The sequence below is a fragment of the Protopterus annectens genome, chromosome 1.part0 (assembly GCF_019279795.1).
Source record: "Protopterus annectens isolate FY-2018-M chromosome 1.part0, PAN1.0, whole genome shotgun sequence".
Taxonomy (NCBI): Eukaryota; Metazoa; Chordata; order Ceratodontiformes; family Protopteridae; genus Protopterus; species Protopterus annectens.
The window spans coordinates 225,866,271-225,885,709 of NC_056725.1; the positions used below are offsets into that span (position 1 = coordinate 225,866,271).

At 44.9% G+C, this 19,439-nt stretch overlaps 1 protein-coding gene across 1 annotated transcript in view; it reads right to left on the reverse strand.

Annotated features, from left to right (window-relative positions):
* LOC122800291 (serine/threonine-protein kinase Nek2-like) overlaps nt 1–19,439 on the reverse strand; it is a 136,655-nt gene that overhangs the window by 78,336 nt on the left and 38,880 nt on the right. The window lies entirely within an intron of this gene.

Genomic DNA, 19,439 nt, shown 5'->3' on the forward strand with positions numbered 1-19,439 from the left:
ACCTAATATCAGTTTAGGTATAAATGGAGAAAGCTGATGCCATAACAGTCTTCTTGCCAGAGCCAGAAGCTTTGAATCCACGCTCCCCTGCCCAGGGCAGTCCTCCCAAGGCCAAATCCTAAGCAGAACTGACCATTGCAGAGGCTCCATGGTGTAGACTGCACTGAAACCCTCCGAGCAGAGTGAAGCACTTTGGACCAGACAGGGTAGAATTGGCTCAGACAGCTCTCCAGATTCAACTGAACCAAAGCGCTCAGAGCAAGCCTTGGATCAGTTAAAAAGGATTCTCAGATTTGAAGCCAACAGGCCCGGACGACTGATCCAAGAGCTCCTAGACCTTTAAAGGAGTCAAAAGAGGAACCGACAATGGAGTACCGGAAGTATGGATCTCCTGAAACAAATGGGTACCAGCCAGAAGAATCTCAATTTCTCAACCTCTTCACATCTTCCATAAGGCATTGGGAAGAGCAAGTGGACAAAAGTGGGAAGGAACTCTACGAAATTGGGTCCACTGAGGGGTTGGTATTTTGTTATGGGTAAAACAAAATTATCCTGTCTTTACATCGGATCAGAGGCATCCATTTAAGCTTTCCAGATCTAAAGAGACAGCTGATCAGAGGACTGTTTCTTCGTAAATCTCTGATCCAAGGATGTAGTTGGATCCTTAGATTGGGCCTTTTTTCAGATCAGAGGGAACAGATGGACCTGGAGACTACCTTTTTAAGGACTTTCAGTTGAAGTGCTTGGGGAGGTGGGAGATATTTTCCTTGATTTTTCTTTAGAAACTCCAAGTAAAGCCTTGCTAGAGGACAGAAGTAAACCCTTTATAGTATTAAATTGGTTCTTGTGTTCAGCCAGAGCACTTGGATTGGTTGAACGCATAACAAATTGAACAATTCTCCTGGAGATTAAGGGGTCAAATACAATATACAGCGTGCATGAGCACCAAAAAATTCCGACCACATTTTACACTTTAAAGCCTGCCAGGCTTATCTCCCCCAATCTTAAACTAGAATAGTAATCACAGTAACATTCAAAAAGACCAACTCGTCTAGACTTTAAAAAAAAAAAAAAAACTTTTGGAAGGAAAGAAAAGCTAAGAGCTACAATAAGGACAGAAAAGAAAAAAGGGAGAAAAAAACATTTCAGAGTAAGCTAGTACAAGAACTGACAAGTTGAAATACAACAGTAAGAAAAAAAATTTATGTACTCACCATAACATTCCATCTGAGTAGTTCTACTTAATTTGTCTTCAACCTGTGGGTACTGGATCAGTGCTGGCAAATTCACTAGCACCTGCTCCATGCTCCTCCCTTGCCCATAATTCACCTCCACTATCTTCCAACCCCCAGATAGAGTTTGCTGCCCTTATACAGATAGCACAACCTGAATACTTTATAACCTACAACTGCAGCCAACAGGCTGTTCACATAAGGTCAGGGGGAAACGGGGAGGGATGGTTGGAGAAATGAAGTAGAACTACTATTTATTTACATTTGTTGACCGGGCTAGTCTAGCTGGATACATATACCTTTTCAGTAGAGGCCAGAGAAAAGCTCCAACACAAGTAAATTAATACATTCAAAATATTCTAAAAATGACCAGTTTCACATTACAAAATAAGACATGAAAAAAATAATAAATCTTGAACAATGTAACGTTTCATTAGAGTAGAAGTAAAAAATAAACAAGTCTTAATGCTTTAGTAGGGTTCATGCGAAGTCAATCAAAAACTAAAACATTAGAACATTAGGAAACTTTATAGTGTTGCTCATAAGATATGGGAGGGTAATTAAGGAAGCAAGAGAGAAGGAACCAGGGGGGGGGGGGGGGGGGAGTAGATTCAATCAGGCTTTGAGCAGGGGCAAAGCCAATGTATTTTAAGGTGGTCTCCAAGGTGTTTTTTTAAAGATGAGAGGATGAGAGTGAGGTGTGTATTAGGAAGTTTGTTCCAGATTCTACGCAACATTGGAGAAGAGGGAATCGCTTGCTTTGTTATTAGAAGGGTTGCTGGCAATAAGAAGTTTATTAGCAGAGCATAGTGTTGAAAGATTTTTATAAGGGGAGATCAGATTAGTAAGGACGGGAGTATTAGTAGGATGGTGCAGGATTTTTTGTGCAGTCACAAGTTGATTGTATTGTAGCTGATTTTGTAGTTCTAACCATCTGAGTTTAAGGATGAGGCAGTGAGGAGTTCTGTATGGAGAGCCAGTGGCAAATCTGGTTATGTTATTGTAGCTAGTTTCAAGTTTGGTGAGATTATGCTTTGATAGATTGGTGTAAATGGCAGAAGCATAGAATAGGGTGGAAGTAAGGTGAGTCTGGGCTATGGATTTCTTAGCTAGAGGTATAAAGGGTTTTATTCTATACAGGGAGCCTAATTTTTATTAACAGTTTTTATATTAACATGGGCATCCAAGCTGAGGTTATGGTCAATAGTTATGCCAAGTAGTTGAGCAGTAGAATCAGGGGAAATGCAGGTTCCATTGTCAGAGGCAATAGTGAAGTGGAACTGAGGAGATTTTATGGTTGGAGTAAAGAGTAGTAGCTTAGTTTTCTTAGGGTTAAGAAGGCAGCGTTGTGTGAACCAGTTTTCAACTGTGTTAAATACATTTTGTGTAAGGGTGTGGAGAGAGGAAGACTACTTGGCAGTGCAGATGAGTAGAGTCATCAGCGTATTGTATACAGGTGGATTGTGGAAAAACAGTATGGAGATCATTAATAAAGATGGAGAAAAGAAGAGGGCCTAGGATAGAACCTTGAGGAACTCCAGTGCTTACTAGGAGGTATGTGGATAGATTATTGTCCCAGAGTACTGCTTGTTGTTGGTTTTCCAGATAAGATTTGAACCAAAGGATTGCTTGTGGGTCAAGAGATTGGGCTTTTAGCACATTGGTAAGTAGGTTATGACTGACAATATCAAAGGTTTTGGAAAGGTCGATAAATAGAGCAGCTGAGAGACTGTTATTGTTACGATTCCTATTTATGCAATCAGTAAAAGTTAAAAGGGCAGAAGTAGTGCTATGAAAGGGCCTAAATCCATGTTTGCAGTTAACAAGCAAGTTGTTTTGGAGAAGGTGCTGGAGTAGCTGATGGTGAATACATTTTTCCATAATTTTGGAAAGTGGGGAGAGTAGAGCAATAGGATGGTAGTTGGAGATTTCAGTAGATTTACCTCCTTTGTGCAAAGGGATTATATGTGAGAATTTCCAAATAGAGGGGATGTAGGCTTCAGAGATGGATCTGTTTATCAGGATAGAAACAGGGTATGCTATGGCTTTGGCTGCAATTTGAAGGTATTCTGCTGGGAGGCAATCAGCAGAGGGAGTGCAGGGTTTGAGTTTTTGAAGGAGTTTGCAGATAAAGGAGATGGATACAGGTTGCAAATGAAGGGAGGGAAAGGGACTGTTGGTGTATTGTGTAGGAGTGGGGGACATGGGAACTAGAGTTTGAGTTAAAGTTTGAATAACTTCAATGAAGTAATTGTTAAAGGCATTAGCTATTTGCAAAGGATTACTACTAGGAATAGAGCAGGGGGAAGGAGTTGTGGCATGTCCTGGTTTGAGAAGTTTATTAATGCCAGACCAGAATTTTAGGATTATTAGTGTAAATGTTGCAGGTGGGAGTAGTACTTTTGTCTGAGATTATATCCTTTTTGACAGCATTTCTTAGTTGCTTAAAGTACAGATCTACAGAGCTTTTAGAGGTTCTCCATCTTGCCCATATTTTATTTCGTAGAAACATTTTTTCTTTGGTTTGTTTTGTAAGCCAGGGGGCTATTTTTGTCCTGATTCTGGAGGAGCGGAAAGGAGCATGGTTATTTAGAATTTGAAGGAAAGCAGAATTAAAGAGATTGCTTCATTTTGATTTAGTTTTAGAGATGACCAGTTACATGCATTTAATTCATTAATAAAGTTAGCATGGAAATGTTTTTTTTTAGAATAGGTGACAAAATTGTTCTTTTTGGGCTATATTTCTTTTTAGTGATAAAGGTTAGAATGTGATCACTAATGTAGTCAGGGAGAGATCCTACCTTATAGGTATCTGGGTGAATATTTGTAAGGATCCAGTCAAGAGTAGTATGGAACGTTATGATGAGTACATAATTTGTTTATCTGAAGTAGTTTACTTCATTTGGTCTTCAGCCTGTGGGACAGAGTCCCCAGCTACTAAATTCCTGGGTGGCCCTCATGGAAGGATATTCCAGAACACTGCGGAACCAAAGGATGCTCTCCTTCAAGAAGTCAAATCCAATTTGTAGTGAGAAATAAAGGTATGAGATGAGGACTAAGTAGCTGCAGAACAAATATCTAATGAGACTAGACCAAAAGGCTGCAGAAGTAGCCATGGACCTAGTGGAATGAGCTTTCATCTGACCCGGAGGATACACCTTTATCCTTAGACCTGAAGGATGCACAAGGAAATCCACTTAGCAACAGTGACCTTGGAGATAGATTTACCCAAAAAGGGTTTAGAGGACAATTGATCACATTTACAAAAGTTTTTGGTGCTGTGCAAATTAAATTGTAACTATGAACAAGTGGAGTTTGTATTCCATTTTGTTAGCAAAGTTTGGGAAGAAAACATGTAAATTAATGGTCTGATGTTAACTTGTGATGCAATCTTAGGAAGAAAGGACAGATTGTTTGAAGCTTGCAGTTCTGAAACCCTTTTAGCAGAGGTGATGGCTACCAGGAATGCCCTTTTAGCAGAGGTGATGGCTACCAGGAATGCCCTTTTCCAAGATAAGAACTTAAGATCTGCGGTTGCAGCAGGTTCAAAATGCAGAACGACCAAAGCTTGAACCATAGTAAAGTCCCATGGAGGAATAGGATCCTTGATCAGGAGGGGTAACAGGAAAGTACTTTTGATAAAGGCTTTACAGTCTGGAAGAGGCCAGGAAGGCAGAATTCTCACCCACGTGAAAGAGAAATAGCAGCTTATTGAACTTTGATAGTGGAAGAGCTTGCTCCTTATTTGCTAGGAAATAAAGAATAGCAGATATAGGAGCTGTGAAAGGGTCCAAACTCCTTTGAGAAGCCCAAAAGGAAAAATGTTTCATTTGCTGCAGTAAGTCTTCCCAGCTGAAGACTTATGAGCGGCCACTACAATAGACCCAACTGAAGAGGATAATCCAGGAGTCCTAGCGATCATGGGAAAGTATAGTTGTGTACACTTAACATAAATATAGATGTTAGTGTATTCACAGTTGGAGTCCATGCACTTGGGTTATCTGCCTGCAGGTAGCCCTCAGTCAGCTTGAATATCAGAGTCTTAGTATTTCTGAGATGGATGCTGTCACTTCCATGTCAGGCCGTCAGGAGTATAAAACAGGCAGCCAACACCATTAAATCAGTTTCTTGCCCCAAATGTCAGGAGCCCCCAAATAGGAAGCTAGTATATGGTGGGGAATACCACTAGTAAAAAGTAAATACCATGCCATTAAGAATAGCCATAGAGAGAAGACGTAGATAGAGAAAGCCAGGGGGCTGGGAGGGAAAAGTACAGTTTTGTTCCTACCATAAATGTAGGAGTCCGAACAGGATAGCATCTGCAGTCCTTACAAATGGGTTGTCCTGTCAGGCAGCCCTTCGGTCGGCCGGATTCCAAAGTCTGGGTCTGGCTTCGGCTGGTGTCGCACTCACCCGACGTAATCTCTGCTGGTCTTCGGGTATAAAGGCATCAGCCGACACCATTTTCCTCAGTGTTTCTTGCCCCAGATGCCAGTTGCCCTCTTGTAAAGCTAAATTTTGGGAAATGCCAATGTTTCCAAAAGGTAGAAGGCAAATACAATAATAGACATGTATGTACATATATACAAACAAATACACCATAAGAAATCCCCCCCTAGCTAGCTATAAGGAGGGCAAATACCCTAGGAGTACCACAGAGGGGAAGGAGGGTGGGTAATCCTGACTGCAGATGCTATCCTGTTCGGACATCTACATTTATGGTAGGTACAAAACTGTACTATGTCCTTCAAGGATGCATCTGCAGTCCTTACAAATGGGTAGAATACCATAGCCAAACTAGGGGAGGAGGAAGAAGAATTATGGTGTAGTTAGGATCCCTTGTAGGACAGCAGTGGCGAACCCTGCTCGGGATCTGGAGTATAGAGGTAAGTTATAATGCTTGGCAAATGTATGCACGGAGGTCCAAGTAGCCGCCTCAATAATGTCCTTGGTAGCCACTCCTCGTAAGAATGCTGTGGTAGTGGCAGTAGCCCTTGTAGAGTGAGGCCTTTCTGTGGAATTTGCTTTCCATGGTAGGAGTAACAGAATCTTATGCAATTTCCTATCCACTTGGAGATTGTTTGGAAATTGCTTTTCCTTCCCTTCCTGCTGCGTAGGCTACTAAAAGTTGATCTGTTTTCCTATTGGCCTTGGTTCTGTCCAGGTAGTAGCGTAACTGTCTATGTACATCCAAGGTATGCAGGAGTCTCTCCCCTGTTCTGTGGATTGGGAAAGAAGGTAGGTAGGTGGATCGCTTGGTTTAGAGACTCTGGATATCACCTTAGGCATGAATGTAGGGTTAGTTCTCATGGATACTCTATCTTGAAAGATTGAGAAGGGTTGTACTGCCATTAAAGCCTGTAGTTCTGAAACCCTTCTTGCTGAAGTAATTGCCAGTAGGAAAGCAGTTTTCCAGGATAGGTGTTGGAGGTCTGCTGTTGCTGCTGGTTCGAATGGAGGGAGTCAATTTTTCTAGCACAAAGTTCAAGTCCCATGCTGGTAATGGTGGTTTCCTAGGAGGTTTTACATTCTTAATTCCTCTCAGGAACTGAGTAGAGGGTGAGAGAAGACAGGGGAATCAAAGCTGTATTCTGCAGAAATAGCTGATGCATGTATCTTAATGGAGGAGTAGGACAGGCCTGTATGGAGAAGCTCTGCCAAATATTCCAGGAGGTTGGCAATATCTATCTTTGACACATCTTTCCCTCTCAGTACTCCAAATGACAAATCTTTTCCATTTTCCTGCATAGTTCCTTCTTGTTGAAGGTCTGCAGGCCTCAAGGATGATGTCTTTAACCCTTTGAGATAAGTCTAAGTTAGTTGCTGTCATGCAATGTTCCAGGCAATTAGTTGCAGAGTTTTCAGGTTGAGATGCAAGATGTTGTAGTTGCTCTGAGTTAACAGCAAGGGAATCAGGGGAAGTGTCCACATTTCCCCCCGTGAGATGGTACTCAATAATGGATACCAATGTTGCCTTGGCCAATTTGGGGCTATCAGAATTATCCTTGGACGTTCCTCTGATTTTCAGTAGCACCTTGTGCATCAAAGGAAGAGGTGGGAATGCATATGCTGTCAGGCCTTTCCAACTGAAGGAGAGAGAGTCCACCTTCCAAGCAAGTGGATGGTATATCCTTGTGCAGAATTTCTTGAGCTGGTGATTGAGCGGTGATGCGAATAGGTCTATTTGTGGCATCCCCCATTTCTTTGAGATGGTCTTGAAGATGTTCGGGTGTAGCATCCATTAGTGAGCATCCAAGGTAGTTCTGCTTAACATGTCTGCTAGGATGTTTTCTTTTCCTGGTACAAATATAGCCTGTAACTGAATGTTGTAGCTCAGAGCCATGTCCCATAGGTCCAGAGTCATTCGGCATAGGGGGTAAGAATGAGTGCCTCCCTGCTTGTTGATGTACCACATGACAGTGGTATTGTCTGTCCTTATCCTCAATTGGCCTTCTTTGAGGTATGGTCTGAAATTCTGGATTGCTAGTTTTACTGCCAGCATTTCTTTGATTTATGTGCAGGTGTAGCTGATCTGGAGTCCATAAGCCTTGAATGCAGTGGTCCAGCATGTGAGCCCCCCAACCGAGGTCTGAGGCGTCCGTTGTGATGGTTTGGTTTGCTTGTTTGCTGTGGAAGGACAAGCCTGGATTTGATTGGCATGCCTGAGCCCACCAAAGGAATTCTTGCTTTAGGCATGGGATTAGTGGTATTTCGGTTTCTAAGCTGTGCTTGTGTTGAGACCATAAGTTCTTTAGGTACCACTGTAGCTTTCTCATATGCAGTCTGGCATGAGGAACCAGTATTATGCAGGAGGCCATGAAGCCCAGGGCCTGCAGTACTTTCCTTGCTGTTAGTCTTGCTTCGTTAATGCCATGAAGTAAAGAGGTAGTAGTTCTTGCTTTTCTCCTGTTAAGAATGCCATCTGTTTTACTGTGTCCAATTTTGCACCCAAGAAGGTTCTTGTTTGGGATGGTTTCAGTCTTGACTTTTTTAGATTGACTGTGTATCCCAGGGCTTGAAGTAAGCAAATGACCCTTTGTAAGTCTAGAGTCAGCTTGTGTTGGTTGTCCGCTTGTATCAGGCAGTCGTCCAGGTATGGATAAATTTGGATTCCCTGAAGCCTGTAATGAGCTATTACTGATGCCAGGCATTTCGTGAATACTCTGGGCGCAGTAGATAAGCCAAAGGGCAATGCTGAGAATTGATAATGCTCTGATCCTGCAAGAAATCTGAGGTATCTTCTGCAATTTGGTCGTATGGGGACGTGCAGGTATGCCTCCTTGAGATCTAGAGTGACTAGCCAACACTCCTTGCCCAGCATGGGAAGAAGTTGCTGTAGGGTCAGCATTTTGAATTTTGGGACAATGATGAATGTGTTCAAAGCGGACAGGTCGAGAATAGGCCTCCAACTGTTTTCTTTTCTTGGTACTAAGAATAGTCTGGAGTAAAAACCTTTGCCCTTTTCTGTGGGTGGTACCCTTTCTATAGCTCTCATTTTTGTCAATTGAGTTATTTGTTTTAGAGCGTCTGTCTTTTGATTTGGTGGCAGGTTTGGCATTCCTCTTTTTACTGGTAAGGTGTGGAAATGAAACCTGTAGCCTTGATCTATAATCTGCAAAATCCACTTGTCTCTTGTGATATGTTGCCAGTTCTTTGAAAATAAGGCTAGTTTTCCACCTAAGGGTGCTGCAATCTGTTCCCTGGTAGGCGGTGTCAGAATTAAGTCACTGTAATTGTGTTGTAGAGGCGGTGGTAGACTCTGTGCCTCGTTGGTTATTGCCTTGCCAGTGACGTCCCCTATAGGCACCTCCTCTGGATTGATTTCTGCCTCTGGAGCGTCTAACCCTGCCTCTGAGATTTAGAGGAGTCTGGAAAGGACCAATTTTTGGAAGGCCAGTTCCTGCTAAACCTTGGAGGCTGAACCTGTAAGAAATCTGTTTGCACAGATTTTGCCTTCTCTTCCATTTTCTTCATTACTTGTTGGGCAGAGGAACCAAATAGACTGGCCTTATCCATAGGAGCATCTAGAAGTTTTGTTTTAACATGATCCGGTAAGGCCTGTTCTTTCAGCCATGCATGCCTTCTTATAACTGTACCAGTCATGGCTGATCTAAATGAAGCCTCCAGTGCATCATAGCCACATTTTAAAGAGTGGTTACTAACCTGCTGTATGTTATTAACCATTTCTAGAACATATTTCTTATCTACAGAATCATCAGAAGACAGTTTCTTAGTTAACTGATCTAGCATAAACTCTTGGTATTGGATCATATGAAACTGACAATTCAAAGCTCTAGCTGAGAGAGTAGCAGAGGTGTATACTTTTTTACCCCATCTCTCTACTGACCTGGATTCCCTATCAGAAGGGAGGGGTTTTTTTGCTGAGGTCGCAGCTACTGCCTTAGGCCCCTGGGAAATAGTCTCAGGGTCTGCATGCGGAGCCTTGTATAAATGGTGATGAGTGTCCGGAACCCTGTAAAACCTATCGGGTTTGGTAGGGGCTGGAGGTAAGGTATATGGAGCAGTACAAACATCATTGAAAGCATCATCCACTACAGGGAGAACTGGAGGTATAGCTAAAGGCCTATGTTGAGGTAAATGTAAAAAGGTCCTAAGCCTTTTTCTTGAATCTGAGAAATCTTGTCCTTGCCATTGGAATTGTTCTCTCATGGCATGTAAGTTTTCCCCAAAGGAAAATTCCTCTGGTGGACAGGCAGAAGGAATAGATTCTTCCGCATCGGAATCTTCATATGTAGAATAAGGTGCCTCAGGATGGTCTGTATCATCTGAATCAGAAGAGTCAGCTGAGGGCACTGTCTCGGTGTTGTTCTGGGTCTTTTTTCTGGAGGTTGAGAGGCCCTGTCTGGGTGAGATTGGGATCCTCTTATTAAAGAGATGAGATCCTCTGCCAAAGTAAGCATTTGAGAACTAGAGCTGGGCCTGTGAGAGGGGGGCTTAACAGGTACAGACTTAGCCAATTTGGCTGCTTTAGCCCTGGCAAAGGCCTTTATAGACATGGCTGCAGGAGGCCTAGCAGCACCACGTGCTGGAGTAGAAACATCCAAAGGGATGGTATCCGATAATTCTAGGGAACCCACATTGGTAGGTAAAACTTCAGTGGCCGATTCAACAAGAGTAGAAGGGGCCTCTGTAGTAGTCATGGATTCGGCTGAGGATTGAACCGTTTTCTCGGTTTCGGCCGAAAGACACTCGCGGTTTGCTTATCCGTGGTTTCGGCCGAAACCGCGGACCGCGAGTGTCGGTCCTTCTCTTTGAGTTTAACAATTTGTGTAGTCGGAGGATCAGACGGCATAAGGTACGCAAAATCTGAGCCGAAAAACTGTTCAGCAAACTCCGACCGACACCTAAGCGTTCATCGGTTGAAGGAGGCACAGGCTAAACAAGCTGCTACGTCGTGGTCTGGGCCTAGACAAGGTAAACAGTAAGAGTGGAAATCTTTATGAGGTATTTGTTTCCCACAAGTTAAACAGTCGTTTACTTTTTCTGACATCGGCTGAGGCAAGAAAGAGTCCCCAACGGGGTACTTAGCTTTTTTGAAGTCTTCGAAGTAGTATTCGGTAGGAATCTCTGATTCTGACCGACCGGCACTCTAACAGCTTCTGCTTCGGGCGCCACGCAGCAAGAAAGACAGAGGAAAATGGCGTCGGCTGATGCCTTTATACCCAAAGACCAGCAGAGATGACGTCGGGTGAGTGCGACACCAGCCGAAGCCAGACCCAGACTTTGGAATCCGGCCGACCGAAGGGCTGCCTGACGACAGGACAACCCATTTGTAAGGACTGCAGATGCATCCTTGAAGGACATCAAGGACTGCAACAGTGAATACACTAATATTTACATTTATGCCAAGTGTACACAACTGTACTATGTTCGTTTCACTGTTGCAGTCATCACACTTTGGTCGATTCCCAAAGCTGAGGAAGGGTGGAGGCAGTCAAGAAGAGTTAGGGCTGGCTATTAGGCCTTGCAAGACTGCTGTAGTAAATCCAGCCCTGGATTTGGAAAAGATAGGCAAGTGGTAATGCTTGAAGGTGTACAGAACTCCAGGTTGCAGCTTCCAGACTGTCCCTGGTAGGGACTCCCCTGAGAAATGCTGCAGAGGTAGAAGTAGCCCTAGTGGAATGTGTTCTGACCCCCTGAGGGTCAGGTTTTCCATGGTGCTTGTAGCAGAAATGGATGCAGTGCTATCCATTTGGAAATTGTTTTGAAATGGCCTTACCCCTCTGCCCCTGAAGCAAATCTGACCAATAGCGGGTCATTTTCTGAAAGGCTTAGTCCTATCAAGGTAGAATCTGAGCTGTCTGAGCACATCCATAGTGCAATATCCTTTCCCCTTTATTCTGAGGGTTAGGGAAAAAGGTTGGTAAGTGAATGGATTGGATTAGAGCCACACTGGACACCGCCTTGGGCATAAATGACAGGTTAGTCCTGAGGGAAACCCTGTCCGCATGGTGCCTGTAACTCTTCTAACTAAAGTTATGGCTAAAAGGCTGTTTTCCAAGAGAGGAATTTTAACTCTGCTGAAGCAGCTGGTTCAAAAAAGGTGTGTGTGTGTGTGTGTGTGGGGGGGGGGGGGTGAGATTTTCCAGTACAAAGTTAAGGTCCCAGGCAGGGGTGGGTGCCCTCACTGGGGGCCTTAAGTTGTTAGCCCTTCACAGGAACTGTTTGAGAGGGTGAGAAAATAGAGGTGGCTCTATTATGAGCAGAGATGGCAGAGGCATAAATCTTAAGGATAGGCCTTTGTGGAGTAGCTTTGCTAGGTAATCCAGGATTAGAGGCAAGGAGGGCTACTGCTATGTCCTTTCCTTTAGGCAGAGTCCAAGAAAAATATCTTTCCACTTTTCAGCATAGGATTTCCTAGTACTAGGTCTTCTGGCTTCAAGAACGACATCCAGCACCTGTTTGCAGAGGGTTGCTGGTGGGGTATTCAAGGGATAAGCCAGGTTGCAAGGTTTAGGGTTTGCAATTGTGGAGGATGCAAAATCTGTCCCTTCAGAGACAGCAGGGTAGGAGTCTGGTGTAGGTGCCAGGGTTGCACCACTGTCAGGCTGTGCAGGAGTGGGTACCTGTGCCGACATGGCCAGTCCGGGGCAATCAGAATTGCCCTTTGTCTTGTTTTATCTTGAGTAGTACACTTGAGAGAAGGGGTAGATGGGAAAGGCATAGACAAAGGTTTTCCCATTGAAAGGGAAAGGCATCTACCTTCCAGGCCCTGCTGTGAGGGCTTCTGGTGCAGTATTTGCTTAACTGGTGGTTCCTGGGGAGGCTAAGACATCCACCTCTGGATCAGAAAGCTGAAGGTGTTGGGCTCCAATTTCCACTCTTATGGGTCTAGGAGATTTCTGCTCAATATTCTGCCAGTGAAATTTGTTTGCCTGGCAGGAACTGAGCTTTTAGATGAGCTTGGTTGCTCAAGGCGGTGTTCCACAAGGCAATTGCTAACCTGAAGAGTGGGTAAGAACTGGTTCCCCCTACTTGTTTATGTACCACAACTGTGGTATTCTGTTTTTATCAGCAGTTATCCTGGAAAGCTTAGGTATTTGAAAGCTGTCAGAGCATTCTGTACAGCTAGCATCTCTGATTGATGTGCAGGAGAATTTGCCTTTGGCTCCAGTGGCCCTGAATGCATTTGCCTACCATGTGAGCCCCCCCATGCATAGTCCGATGCATCTGTTGTCAGGATTTATGCAGAGTGGGGTTGCGTGAAATGCAGTCCCTTGTTGTGGTTGCATTCTGCCCACCAGAGGAACTCTGCCCTTAGACAAGGTATGATAGGAATGACTTGTTTCCAAGTCTTGAGAATGCTGGCACCAAAGACAAAGTACCATTGAGGTTTCCTCATATGCAGTCTTGCATATGAAATTAGAATACATGAGGCCATGAACCCTAGGGCTTGCAGTATTTGTCTTTCAGATAGCTGGGTTCTGGTGGCCATTTGTTTGTAGTCAGACCTGCTTTTCTGAAGTGAGAAATGCCATCTGGGAAGTTGTGTCCAAGCTTCCTCCCGGGAATACAATCTTGACAGACTTTTGTTGATAGTGTTCCCCAATGAAGTGAGAAGACTTTTTACAAATGCCAGGTGCTGAAGCAGCAATTCCTGACTGTCCATCTGAATCAATGCAGTCATCCAAGTAAGGGTAAATTTGGATATTTCTCTGCCTGCAGTATGCAATGGCTGGAGCCAGGCATTTTGTGAACACTCTGGGCATAGTAGAGAAGCCAAAGGAAGTGCAGAGAACTGATTGTGCATAGATCCTGCCCTGAACTGTAGATAATTTCCTGCACAACTTCCTTACAAGGATGTGCAGATAAGCTCAAGTCTAGAGTGACTAACCAGGCATCCTTGGCTGGCATAGGGAGAAGCTGTTGCAGGGTAAGCATCTTGAATTTTGGGACCTCCAGAAAGGTGTTGAGAATTGAAATATCCAGGATCAGGTGCAGACCGCCCTCTTTTCTGGGCATCAAAAAAGTCTGGAGTAGAAACCTCTACCCCTTTGTTCTAATGGAACAGTTTGAATAGCTCTGATATTGAGCAGGGAAGTACTTGCTTTTGAGCCTCTGCCCACTGGCTTGGAGGAAGGTCTGGAAACCCTCTTGGGGTTGGCAGTGAATGGAAGTAGAATTCTGTTTTTGGTGTGAGGGCACTCCATTGCTTGGATCTCTGCATACCCTGAGGCTGTAGTCTGGGTGGCCTGTTTCCCCTGGGGCTTGTCTGGGAAGGCCTAGAAGGGGCTGGTAAGGTCAGAAGGCAAAAAAGTAAACCAAAGAAAGTTGAGCTGGCAAACAAAAAATCCAAGCATCAACAAAAGCAAGTTCCACAGCGTTGCATATATCCTTTTAATAAAACAAGTTATGTACTCACCATAATGTTCGATGTAGTCCATCTTGCCTTACATTCTTACCCGTGGGTTTGGCTCCGACTCGGCCACACTCTGAAGTCTTCAGTTGGCTTGTGGCTAAGAGGTATCCCATCATGCAACAGGTCTTCTCCTCAGATCTTGTTTGTTGCAAGCTCACACACACACACACACACACACACACACACACACACACCCCCCAACAGAAAGGACTACAGACACCTAGAGACAATACCTCAAGGTCCTCCAGGAGGGGAAAGGAGGGAGGGTTAGTAAGAATGTAAGGCGAGATGGACTATAGTCTAATGTTATGTTGAGTACATAACTTCTTGATGTTATGTAGTCCAATCTCGCCTTCATTCTTTCCCGTGGGACAGTGTCCCTAGCACCTTGATCTTGGGTGAGACTGAAAATCACTCTTCAGGACTGTGGGACAAAAGGAAGATCTGCCTGTAGAGACCAGATCTAATTTGTAGTGATTAATAAAGGCACGAGACGAAGCCCATGTTGCTGCAGCACAAATCTCATCCATAGACATCCTAGCCTGAAAAGCAGTTGTGGTAGCCACAGAGTGTAGAATGAGCCTTCACTTTAAAGGGCAATTCTTTGCCATTGGAAGCATAAATGAGATGCAATCAGAGATCCGGTGAGACAAGGTTACCTCAAACTGGAATCCCAAGTCTAGTGTCTGAAAACGAGAAACATTTTATTTGAGTTCCTGAAACCTTTCTTCCTATATAAATAGAAATGCAATTGTCTGAACATTCAGCTGATGAAACTTAAATTCTGCCTTGTTGAATTCTGGAAAAAAAACAGGCAACTCAATGGATTGGTTGATACTGAAGAGGCAACCTTTGGAATAAAAGGGTTGGTTCTTAAGGAGACCCTATCCTTGTGAAACACCAAATAAGGTGGTCTAATCGATAACACTTGGTGTTAAGAGACCCACCTAGCTGTAGTTATAGCTACCAAGAATACTGTCTTCCATGACAAGAATTTTATGTCACACGTAGCTCAAAGGGGGTTGTTGAGCTTCTGTAGTACAAAAATTGACGTCCAATGGCATCACTGGATCAAAGACGGGAGGTCGGAGTAACAATGTCCCTCTCATAAAACCCTACAAAAGCCTATGAGCCATAAGGTTGGGCTTATTAACATGAAAGGTAGAAATTGCTGCCAATTGCACTTCAATGGTTGCCGCAGCTGAACCTTGACTAAACAGTTGAGAAAGCAATTCCAATATTGCTGAAATAGGCTCTGTATAAGATCAATGAGTCTATCACGGGCCCAAATAGAAAACCTCTTCCACTTACTGGAATAAATCTTCCTGGTAGAGGGCTTGTGGAAAGATGATAGAATATGGACCACTTCCAGGGAAAAATCATGACGCCTGATTAAGGAAGGGACTGGAGCAGCCAAACTGTCAAACCTGAGGGTCTGGATGGAGGGATGGAACTATCCCGACACGAGTCAGCAGATCTGGAACTGGGTCCAGAATCCAGGGCTTGTCCATTAGATAGGGTTGAAGGAAGGGAAGCCAAATCTGACAAGGCCAGTGTGGGGCAATGAGGATCATTTTGCTCCCCACAGACTGCTTTCTGAATGACCTTTGATATCAGAGGTAATAGTGGAAAGGCATAGAGAAGACCGGAGGGTCAATCATGAGCCAGAGCATCCCAGAGTGTCTCCCCCTCCAGGGGATAAGGGTGAAGTAGCTGCTGCATTTTGCATAAAGGGAGCTGGCAAATGGATCAAAGCAAGGCTGACCCCATCTGTGGGGTATCTTTTCCACAGCATAATTATTCAGGGACCACTCTTAAGGCATTAGGATAGCTCTGCTCAGCCTATCAGCAGTCATGTTGGACTTCCCCAGTATATGCATTGCAACTAGAAACCTTTGGGAAGACGCCACCCACTGCCACACTAAGAACCTCTCTGCACAGGGGGTATGATTTGGTTCCCCCCAGTTTGTTCAGGTACCACACAGACATGTTGGAGTGGATTGCAATTGTCCCTAAAGGGAGAGAGCTCTGAAGTACTTGCAACACTAATAACACTGCTCTCCTCTCAAAGACATTGATATGCAAATGGGTCTTGTGATCTTGCCACCTGCCTTGGACAGCCCTGCCAAGATAATGCCCCCCACCCAATCTGGGAAGCATCTGTGGTCACCGTGGCAACTGGAGAAGATGGGACAAAGGGCTTGCCACGCTGAGATTGCTGGCCTGAAGCTACCAACGTAGGTCCCACTTGCAAGTGTCCGCAATCAGAATAAAATGGGAGTGGGAGATGCTGCATTGACCATTGGGCAAAAAGCAGCCACTGAAGAACCCTCATGTGTAGTCTGCCAAGGGGAACTAGCATGATTGTGGCCACTATGGTCCCCAACAACTGACCACTTTTGCCCTGACCTTCAATGGTAGTAAGGCGTAGACCTGCTCTTTTAGAACCTGAATTTTCTGGTAAGAAGACCCTCATGAGCACTGTATCTAGTTCGGTGCCAATAAAAAAGTGACACTGAGGGCAACAAGGCAGATTTTCCCTTTGAAAGCAACCTTTTATTTCTAAAGTTGCAGAATCCCTGTGACTGGTCGGAATATCTGGGATTCCCCTGCATAGCGAGGGAGAAGGGGATATATGATAACCTCTGGAAATTATCTTTATACCCAGAAGTCTGGCAAGAAGTCACCCAAGATGAGTGGGTATTAAAGAAATGAGACCCCTGACCGGCTCCAGAGATGCAGTTGGGCCCCCTTTCAGGAGTACTGGTAGGGAGAACCACGAAAGGAATCGCTGTCCCCTTGGTTACGCAGGCCTCCTCTGCCTCTAGAGCAGTGTACCTGAATTTCCACCCCCTCCCCTGCCTCTGGAGGGGGTATCACTGTGCGCCCTGAAAAAAAAAAAAAAAGACTTCCTGAACCACATTTTCACACCCTTCTGGCCCTTGGGGTAAGGTCTAGAAGGCATGGAAAAACCGACTCCCACAGCAGAGAGGGGGTTTTCCTTCCTACTCGCAACTAGCAAGTGTCCTTCACCTTGGTTCCAAACTATGAACCACCAAATGGGGCATTGGTGAATGTAGACTTGAAGGCCTCTGCGAAATTGCACAGGTACATCCGGGAGTGTCTCCTAAGAGACTCCAGAACCCGCAGCCCTACTCGCTCAGTCAGCTTCATATGAGATCAGCCTCATGGAGTTGAGGGAATTTAGGGTAGACATCTGTGCATTGACCTTTTATGCCACTGCATCAGAAATGTTACCCTGTAGAGAATCTCCCAACTCTTTTAGGAGATCGCTCTGGAGCCTTGGAAAATGTGTCAAGTAGTTCAGCAACCGTAGTGTAAAGGTTGCTGAGGTAAACACGCTTCCCATACCTGTCCATAGTGCGGGACTCCTTGTTGGGCAGATGAACAGTAGTTTCAACAAGTTCCTTCTTAGTGGCCACTGCCACCACCATGGCATCTACAGTAACACCTTTAGATAGATCTCCTTGGGACCGGTTCCAGTCAGGAGTTTCCCACACCTTTCGACAGACAAGAGGCAGAGGGTTGAGACCCGAAAGCCTTCAGGAACAGACTCATCAGAAGGGGATTTGGATGGCCAGCCACCTCTCTGCTTCAGGATCTCCAGGATATCTGAATCTGAAAAAGATCTTCATGAGATGACTTGGGGGACCCCTCTGACTCTAGGTCAGTATCTGACATGAGACTCATCCGGGAGTCAAGGTGTTAACTCTTACACAATCTCTTTCTGACAGGCTCCCCAGGCAAAAACTCTGGGGAGACATCAGAAAGTTGGGGACCACTCATGGAGGAATCCTGAGGCTTAGGGTCTCTGCTGCCCATGGATACAGCGTGATCCGAAACTGACACTGGTGCTGGAGGGGGCAGAGTATCAGTGCCATAGGATGCAGCTAACCACCTAGCCAGCACACTCTATATCAAAGGCTGATCCCCCCCCCCCCCCGGCTCCGAAGGCAGACTAACTGAAGATGAAACAGTAGTAGCCCTCGGTGCAGAGGAGATGAGGTCCTAAGCAGATATCTGGTCCAAGCTTACTCAGGCTGAAGTACCAAGAAGGCAGCTCAGAACAGATGAGCAATCGGAGACATCCCACTCTGGTCCGACTGGAGAACTGGACCCTCGACCCAGTGGACTGAGCAGACTGGGTCGGAGCAGAAGTCTGAACAGAGACCAGGTGAGGCTACTGGAACAGACCCAACAGCACCAGACAGCTCTGGCTCCAAAGGCAGAGAAAGGCTTGGAGGAGGAACAAAGGATGAAGAGGCCATAAGCTCCGGAGCCGAAATCAGTTTAGCCAGCACCAATGACTGAAGCAGTTTCTTCACCACCCTATAGTCATCAGAAAGGGTCCTGGAAGATTAAGTAGGAGATCTGGATCTCCCTACAGAAAGGGACTTGCATGAAGGAGAACCCAGTCGAAAAACTGGAGACAGGCTCCAAACCAAAATATCCATGACCGGCTCCAAAAGACTGGGAGCCACTACAGATGTAGTCAAGATACGACCTTCTTTCGACATAGGGCAATGGAACTGAAGGGGAAGCTGTTCTAAGCAACTTTCTCTGGCAGCTCCCAAGAAACTGAGCCGGAGAGTGCTTCTTAGAAGTCTTTGTCCTTTTTAGCTGGAGAGGATAATGCACTGGAAGACTTAGCCAAGTCTTCCTCGGAGTACTTAAGCAGTCCTTTCAAAATGGGCTTGTTCTTCCTCTCCTGTAGCACATGGGACTGATGGAATGACAAAACAAGCAGGACTCTTGGAGGTGAATAGCCCCCAAGGAGTACACCCACAGAGTACCCATCAGTTAAAGACATTTTATTGTTGCATTCAACACACTAAAGCCTGAAGGCCTGTGTTCCTTAGGATCCTTAGACATACTGAAAGGAATGAATACATACAAGCACTAGACACAACTAACAAGAAACAGAGCCTCTAACTCAAACGGTCATAAATCAGCAGGAAAACAGGGAGTACTAGGTCCTCTAACTCAGGCTGAGCCCAGGGAAACAAAGGCAGGAAAGCACCACTAGCCAGACAACACTAAACATCAACTTACTGGAACACCAAACCAAGACCACACAAACAATGGGGAGGACTAGATCCTCCAACTTAAACAAGCCTAGCCCGTGGGGAAACTAAACAAATTGGATACCCAAACAGCCAGACAAGGGCACAAAAAAGACAAACTATAGGCAGTAAACCACCACTATCACACAGAGCTATGAAAATAGCCATGTCCTCTACCATTTGCTTTTAATTTCTGATGGGTCTGTTTTGATTGCTTCCAGTGACTTGGAAGAAAAATATCTT